The sequence below is a fragment of the Carassius auratus genome, unplaced genomic scaffold (genome assembly GCF_003368295.1).
Source record: "Carassius auratus strain Wakin unplaced genomic scaffold, ASM336829v1 scaf_tig00016867, whole genome shotgun sequence".
Classification (NCBI taxonomy): Eukaryota; Metazoa; Chordata; class Actinopteri; order Cypriniformes; family Cyprinidae; genus Carassius; species Carassius auratus.
Window position 1 is genome coordinate 63,438 of NW_020524714.1, and position 8,052 is coordinate 71,489.

Below are 8,052 nucleotides of genomic sequence, written 5' to 3' on the forward strand. Positions count from 1 at the left end.
GTTCCTGGGAAAAAAAGTTCCTGGTAGAAATGTTCCAGGGTAATTTCGGTGGAAACGCGGCATTAATAATATAACAATCATTTATAGTCATTTTTAAAGAAGTTTCTAGATTTACATTACAAATAGTTCTAATGTTAAAGTCACAATGATGACAATATTATTTTAATGGAATATTGTTGTATTTATTATAAATGATTTATAACTTAATTCACACATCATTTAATATATATATATATATATATATATATATATATATATATATATATATATATATATATATATATATATATATATATATATATATATATTTTTTTTTTTTTTTTCTTGTTTAAGAAGAATGTCTTTGAGAAGAATTTCCAATTTTAATGAACTGGTATCACATGATATCACATCTACACAAGAACAAGGGACTAAATTATTTCATGTTTGATGATTAAAGAAAAAAAATGTCAGATATTTATGATGATGTGATCAGGACTGATACTGAGAGAATGAAAACAAATAGATCAGAGATGACGGTTGTTTTCTATGAGAATGCAAACTTTGAGAGAGATTATGATTTCAGGACACAGACAAACAGACACCAGACACTTCAGCGTACAGGTAATCACATTCATCTGTTTGATTAAATGTTCAAGTTTGCACATGTTCAGTCATTTACTATCATGTCTTTGGTGTTCAGGAACTGATTGTTTGAAGATCAGAAGCTCCCGTGTGTTTGGTGCTGCTTGCTTTCTTTTGCTTACATACAATAACTAACCATCTGTTTATGTTTTTGGAAAGTCACTAACCTGCTCAGAACAAACACAGAGCAAAACATGTTTATTTAGTTAGGATGGTCATAAACCTGCTATCTGGAATGAATTTATTAACTGAACTAAGCACAGGGTCACTCCTTTGTTTGCCCTTTATTAAAGAAGCAAACATCTTACGAGGTCAGGTGCATTTGAGTGTCTGTTCAAATACTACACATAAACATCCAACATTAGTGTGGTGTTTTGTGACCCTGCTTTGTCTAAACCCTGCTCAATATCAGATCTGGCCCACATCTGGCCTGCATGGATTTCACTCGGGCCAGATCTGGGTCGAAACTGCTTGCTGTCTGGGTTAATATTATCTAGGCCTAAACTTGGAAACGAGCAGCAGAAATCACACTGAACAGAACAAAATGTTTTTATATTAAAGGGATAGTTCACCCCAAAAATCTAAATTATGTCGTTCCAAACCAGTAAGAACTCCATTTATCTTCGAAAGTTCACAGTTTAAGATATTTTAGATTTAATCCGAGAGCTCTCAGTCCCTCCATTGAAACTGTGTGCACGGTATACTGCCCATGTCCAGAAAAGTAAGAAAAACATCATAAAAGTAGTCCATGTGACATCAGAGGGTAAGCATCGAAAATACATTTTGGTGCAAAAATATCAAAAACTATGACTTTATTCAGCATTGTCTTCTCTGCCGTATCTGTTGTGAGAGAGTTCAAATAAAAGCAGTTTGTCATATCTGGTTCGCGAATTAATCATTCGATGTAACATAATCTTTTTGAACCAGTTCACCAAATCGAACTGAATCGTTTTAAATGGTTCACGTCTCCAATACGCAGTAATCCACAAATTACTTGAGCTGTTAACTTTTTAAATTTGGCTGACACTCCCTCTGAGTTAAAACAAACCAATATCCCGGAGCAGGGGCGTAGCCATCTTTTCAGAAGTGAGGGGGACAGAAATTATTTATATATCAATTGGTACTGCATTGTTCATCCTTTATTTATCACCTGCTGGAGATCACTTGAAAAACCATATATTGTTGCAATCGTATGTTTAATGTCTTCGTGTTTGCAAAAGTTTTTGGGCTCTTTTTTTTCTGTGTAAAAACTGTTTTCATACAGCGATAGCTGGACGCTTTTGGCCATATTAGGATCTTCCTGAAAATACTTTCTGTGCGAGAGCGCCCTCCGGCTCCGTATGAATGAAACGCACACTACAGGAGTTTTTGCGCTCTGTGATGTTCATCTCGCTGTATTCTGGGTCCGAATTAAATATCAAATCATATGCAGACTATCCCGTCTCTTTGAGTTTAAATCTATATTTATTCACACCAGCTCTTGAAAACCTCTATGAGAAAACTTGACCGAAAAAGTGCGGGGGACGAATTTCCATGATATTAAAAGTGGGGGGGACACGTCCCCCGCGTAATCTACGCCCCTGTCCCGGAGTAATTCATTTACTCAAACAGTACACTGACTGAACTGCCGTGAAGAGAGAACTGAAGATGAACACCGAGCCAAGCCAGATAATGACTCGTTCACGAGTCAAGAACCGGTTGCATCGGTTTTCGGGTCACCAGTAGTTCTTTTGGAAAGTTTGATTGAATAAACTGGTTGAAGAAAACGGTTCACCAGTTATTTGCGCTCGACGTAATGACATCATTCACGATGACTGCCCTTGATTCAAGCCTTCGGTTTACCGGCGCTCATAACACTACCACAAAATCAATTCAGAATCAATTACCAAAATAATCAGTTTGGTTCAGACACTCTGTGTGTCAGTCTGCTTCATGTTGAATCACTCAATTGTTTGTCTCCTATATAAGTTCAGTAACTGGTGTTTCATGTTGTCAGATCGTTGTTTGTCCCCGGTGTGCTCCCGTACCTGTTTCCTGTGTTCCTAGTTCCTGCCTGAGTCTTCCTGTGTCGTCGTTGTTCCTGGATCGTCACCTAGCACTGGATTACCATTCACCATCACGAGGATCACACACTCACCGGGATTTGAGGGATCATCACTGGAGCACGCACCATCATCCGTTGTCCACCGAGGTCCCTGTGTCACCGTGCCATCAGCCTTGTGTCCGCCCCCTGTGTTACCCTGTGAACTGGTCGTGCTTTTCTGACTCTTTGAGCTTTTGTCAATAAACACGCCTTGCGATTACATCCTGTCTCTGTGTTACGTATCAGAACGATCTGGCCCATCATGGATGTAGCAGGCGCTTCCACGTGGAACGAGTTTGTGGCTCGAAGTATCGCTAGAATGGACACTCAGGAGGAAAACATCTCGCTCACAGGGAGGGCGGTCCAAGCGCTTGTGATGCAGGTGTCCGAGTGCACCCAGCAGATTCAACAACTACGAGTCTCCACTGCGCCACCCACAGCGCCAATTCCACCCTCCCCTCCAGAGCCGCAGCCGTGGCGAGAACCGAGACTGCCTACACCAGAAGGTTATTCAGGTGAACCAGAACCACTTCATCCACTCGTGCTGTTAAAAGATCAAGCCTGGTAGTAACGATGAGGCTACTATCGGATGGGATCTCCACCGGGAAGACCTCATCCTCACCATCATCAGCTACTCTCCTTCCGGTAAGACTAAGGTGGGCAACCAACACTCATGACACCTGGGCTTTATTGGATTCAGGGGCGGAAGGTAATTTTATTGATATTGAACTAGCAGAACTGCTTCTTCCTTGATTTTGCGCAAGCAAATGTGTCAACTACATCCCCAAAGTTAATTTCTTTGACCAAGTCCGATTCAATGGTAAACAGGGAGAGTGCAGTCAATCACTGTGTCATTGTCGTCCTGAGCTCATTCTTCATTCGTTTATAAACAACTTTCAATCCCTGGAACATTTTGAATTGTAGCTAAGCGTCCTTGTCTTTCTTTAACTTTCTTTTTGCAAAACCACTCAATTGACGTCTGTCCATTTTGATTCATTTTCTGTAGCCATTTAAAAAAATGACATATTTGCGCGTATTTGTTGTGGACCAACTCAACTCATGTATTTTTATATATATTATTTATTATTATTATTATTGTTGTTAAGTTAGGCCGGTGACACACTGGATGCATGGCACAAGCGTCTCAGCCGCGTGGCGTGTCGGTTTTTAATTCGGCTCCCATGTTAACAGGTTAGAGCTTATAGACCGCCTGCGTGAGACGCGCGGCAAACGCTTGCTCGCTAGAAATAGAACCGACGCCTATTTTTACCGCGACACGCGCGCGTGTTGGAAGCTTTTCCAGGCAAAATATAATAGGAAAATGTGTTTAAATGTCATTTTGTACACAAATACATATGAATTCCTGATATTTTGATATTTGAAAGTCTGTAGGTTGACATAAATTCAGATATAAATGTAATAATAAAAAATAAAAAAAAATATCGATTTTCAAATATTGCCCCTGTCAAACATAAACTATTTCGTCAATACTTTTGATGGTGTCCTTTATCAGTAGGCGTAAGTGTGTAGAAAAAAGTATATATTGTTGTAATGAAGACAAGAGCCTGGTCTGTCAACGGTCTCCCTCTACAGCAGCAGCGCGCCAGCGCCGCGACAGGCACGCTTCTGGTGTGTAAAGACACAGAATCCGCCACGCTTCTGGGACGCTTCTGGGACACTTCAGACACGCGGCGCTCACGCCATGCATCCAGTGTGTCACCGGCCTTAGTGTTCATAAATGAGTTATGTATGGTCTTTCAAGAATTTCAAGTTAATAATAAAACAATTTACGAAAAATATTTTTAAAGGTCCCTTTCTTCGTAATCCCATGTTTTAAACTTTAGTTAGTGTGTAATGTTCTTTGTTAGAGTATAAATAATATATATATAAATTCTAAAGCTCAAAGTTCAATGCCAAGCGAGATATTTTATTTAACAGAATTCGCCTACAAAAAACGACCCGTTTGGACTACATCCCTCTAGTAGCTGCAGTAATGACATCACTAAAACAGTTTTTTGACTAACCTCCGCCCACATGAATTCACAAAAAGGGGGTTTCGTCTTGTTGCGCTCCGACGGAGAAGAGGAAGAGCTGCATTTGTGTTTGCCATGTCGTTGAAACACTGTTATTTTCATCTTGAAGTCCAATCATCTTTGTTTGGCCTTCCCAGGGACGCTGTACTTGGAGATTAATGGTTACAATTTATGTTTAACTTGGTTCCCGAAAATTATAATCCACATGTAAAACTATGTGCAGCACATTTTGCTGAGGACAGCTTGCTGAGGACAACTTCCTCAATCTCAATCAGTTTGATGCCAGATTCGCACAAAGATTATTTTTGAAAGATGGAGCAGTTCCTTCTTGGTCTGGAGAAGGCATTGTTTATGGACCACAACCAGTAAGTGTATTTTATTATTTAAGTTGGTGCGTTTAACAGTTTCTGTAACTTATTATACAAAGGGCAACGCTGTTTAGCTTTGTTAACTAGATGTTAGGGCTGTGCAAAATTTTTTTAAAAAAAATGCGATTTTCATGCGCATCTCGTCAGTAAAAACGCTCCTGTGATTATAAGTACATTTCCAGCACATGCTCCTGCACACTTGCTTCTGAAATCTAGCCCAATCGCGCGTTTCCAGGAGGGCCGCGTGCACTAAGTTGCTGTCGAAATCACAACACAGGAACCGCTGACACAATCAGGACTCACTACGTATTTCTGAAGGAGGGACTTTATAGAACAAGGAAGTCATCAGCCCGTTTTTATGACAGTATTGTTTTCAGTGTTGGGTAAGTTACTCAAAAAAAGTAATCCACTACAAATTACTAATTACTGCTCTAAAATTGTAATTTGATTACATTACTGATTACTGCATGTAAAAAGTAATCAGATTACTAATTACTTTACTTTCAAGTTACTTTGAAAACCTATTAAACATACAAGGAAAAAAACTACAAACAAAGTGAAACTCAGTTCTTTCCGTAATTTAATATTGACTGAAAAATATTAGAGAAATATGAAAACAGCAACTTGAATTAAAAATGCAATGCATTTCTATAACTTAACATTCTTAACATAAACTTGCCTAACATGAAAACTGTAGTCTTTTTAAATGTATCTACAGTAGCTATGTCTTAACTACATGGGTGTCCTTCCAAGGAAGATTCTATTATTACAAGTCCAGATGTCTGCGGTTGTGGAGACATATTCCAAACGATCGAATGTTTTTTTAAGTACATACTCCATATCCGCATAGGGCTGTCACTTTTCGTTCGAAAATCGATTGCACAATCGATCGGACCAACCAAAAAAAGTTTCGAAAATGAAAATAGGGAATCGATTTTGAAATAATTATCGATTTATTTAAAATAATTAAACAATTAAAAATATATAGATGTAAAAAACTTGTGTTAGGGCTTACTTTATATCATGTTACGCTGGCTCGGGCTTGCGCTCCAGTTTGTGAGGTAAATGAACGTTCATGTGATGTGTTTCGATTAGCGCGAGAAAGATGTGAAATGGATGCTGAGTAGATGCAACGGGGCTTGCCTCTGGCGAAAATACGTTTTGGTTGCACCAGCAACTAAAGCAAAGTCTGAGGTGTGGAAAAGTTTTGACCGTGTTTATAATGAGAATAATGAGTGAATAATGACGCACCATCAGTGAGCGCAGGAACGCGCTGAAGACATCTACAGTGGATTCAATCATTTTCCTCCACAAAAACATGTAGACCTAGCCTAATCTCTGCGAGTAAAGGTTTTTCAAATGATAACTATATATTCATTAAGGCTTAAATGCATAATGTGGACTGAGTATTTACGCTAATGTTGGCATTATTCTATTATTAAATGTCAGCTGATATGTGGAGAAGAAAACCCGGCGGAGCCTTTATCTTAATTTCGTTATTGCCAAATACCCATCTTAATTTAAAATGTATCTTAATTTAATCTGTTAAAAAAGACTCGCTTTTATTGATGCGTTTTTTTTTATTTATATTTATGTCTATTTAGAGTGCTGAGATGTTACGATGTTACAGAGGACTTATTTTATTTCTTTATTCCAACTTCCAAAGAGCTGTGTGTGTATGCGCATATCTGAATGTCGGGCTGCGCTGCACACGGGTTCGGGCTTTTAAAAAGCTGTCAATCAAAATGTAATACTTCTCGGGCTCGGGCCGAAACCTGTCGAGCTCGGGTCCTGTCGGGCCTAACTTTTAAGGCCCGATTAAAGCTCTAATGCCAATAAATAAGAAATATTGCTGACTTGTGCGTTTCCAAGCGCTCTCGTTCGTCCGATATGTGGCGTTGAAAAAAAAGGAAACGTCTTTTTTTTTAGACATGGAAAATCGATTTTACAATCAATTCAATTAAAAATCGAAAATGCTTTTTACACAAAAGTGACAGCCCTCCATCCGCATAGCATTTATCTAGATACCTTGCAAATATCTTTCGGTCCTGCAAGGGTACAGAGCTGTCCGTCACTACCATCGTAAGCAAGTCTCTAAATTTCCTCCACCACACACGCTGCTACAGCTCTTCACCTGTCCAGAAGTTACCTTCCCTCCCGATCTTGAACAAAAATCTCCGTCCATTTAAACAGCACGAGTTCTCCAGTAATTCATTAAAGCGCATGCTCAATAACTGACGCAGCCGCCCCAAAACGTGATTAGAAATGCATTTTAATTTATTTACTTTAATATTTTTTCTTACCAATACATTTGTAACGCAAGTAACGTAATTTTATTGACATCAGTAACTGTAATCAAATTACATTTATTTTAAATGTAATGAGTTACATTACTGCGTTATCACGAAAAGTAATTAGAATACAGTAACGCGTTACTTTGTAACGCGTTATACCCAACTCTGATTGTTTTACACGCGAAACATGAACACTTTATATTGCAAACTGTAAACACAATCAATGCTTCAAAAAAAGAGTGAAAAAGGTGACCTTTAAAGCTTGTGTCATGTGGTGCCCCCCAGTTGTTGGGAATGTATATATACACACACACACACACACACACACACAAGAATTACATTTGAAGAAAATGTAAACTTTAAAAATTAAAACCCCTTGTCACTTGTCACCCCCCATTTTCAGCATGGAGACACAAATGACTGCTGCTTATGAGTCTTTCTTACTAGACATATAATCAACATATGTTCGCAAAGCTGACATTTCAAAGTTTACTGTTCAGGAATCAGAATTACTATCTGTATTTATGCTAATAGAGACATATAAGCTCAAACATGAAAACAAAAATACAAATATTAAAAACACATTTTTTAAAAAATGTATTTAAAAAATGTTGATGTGGGATATGATTTTAGAAACATAATGAAGCTAA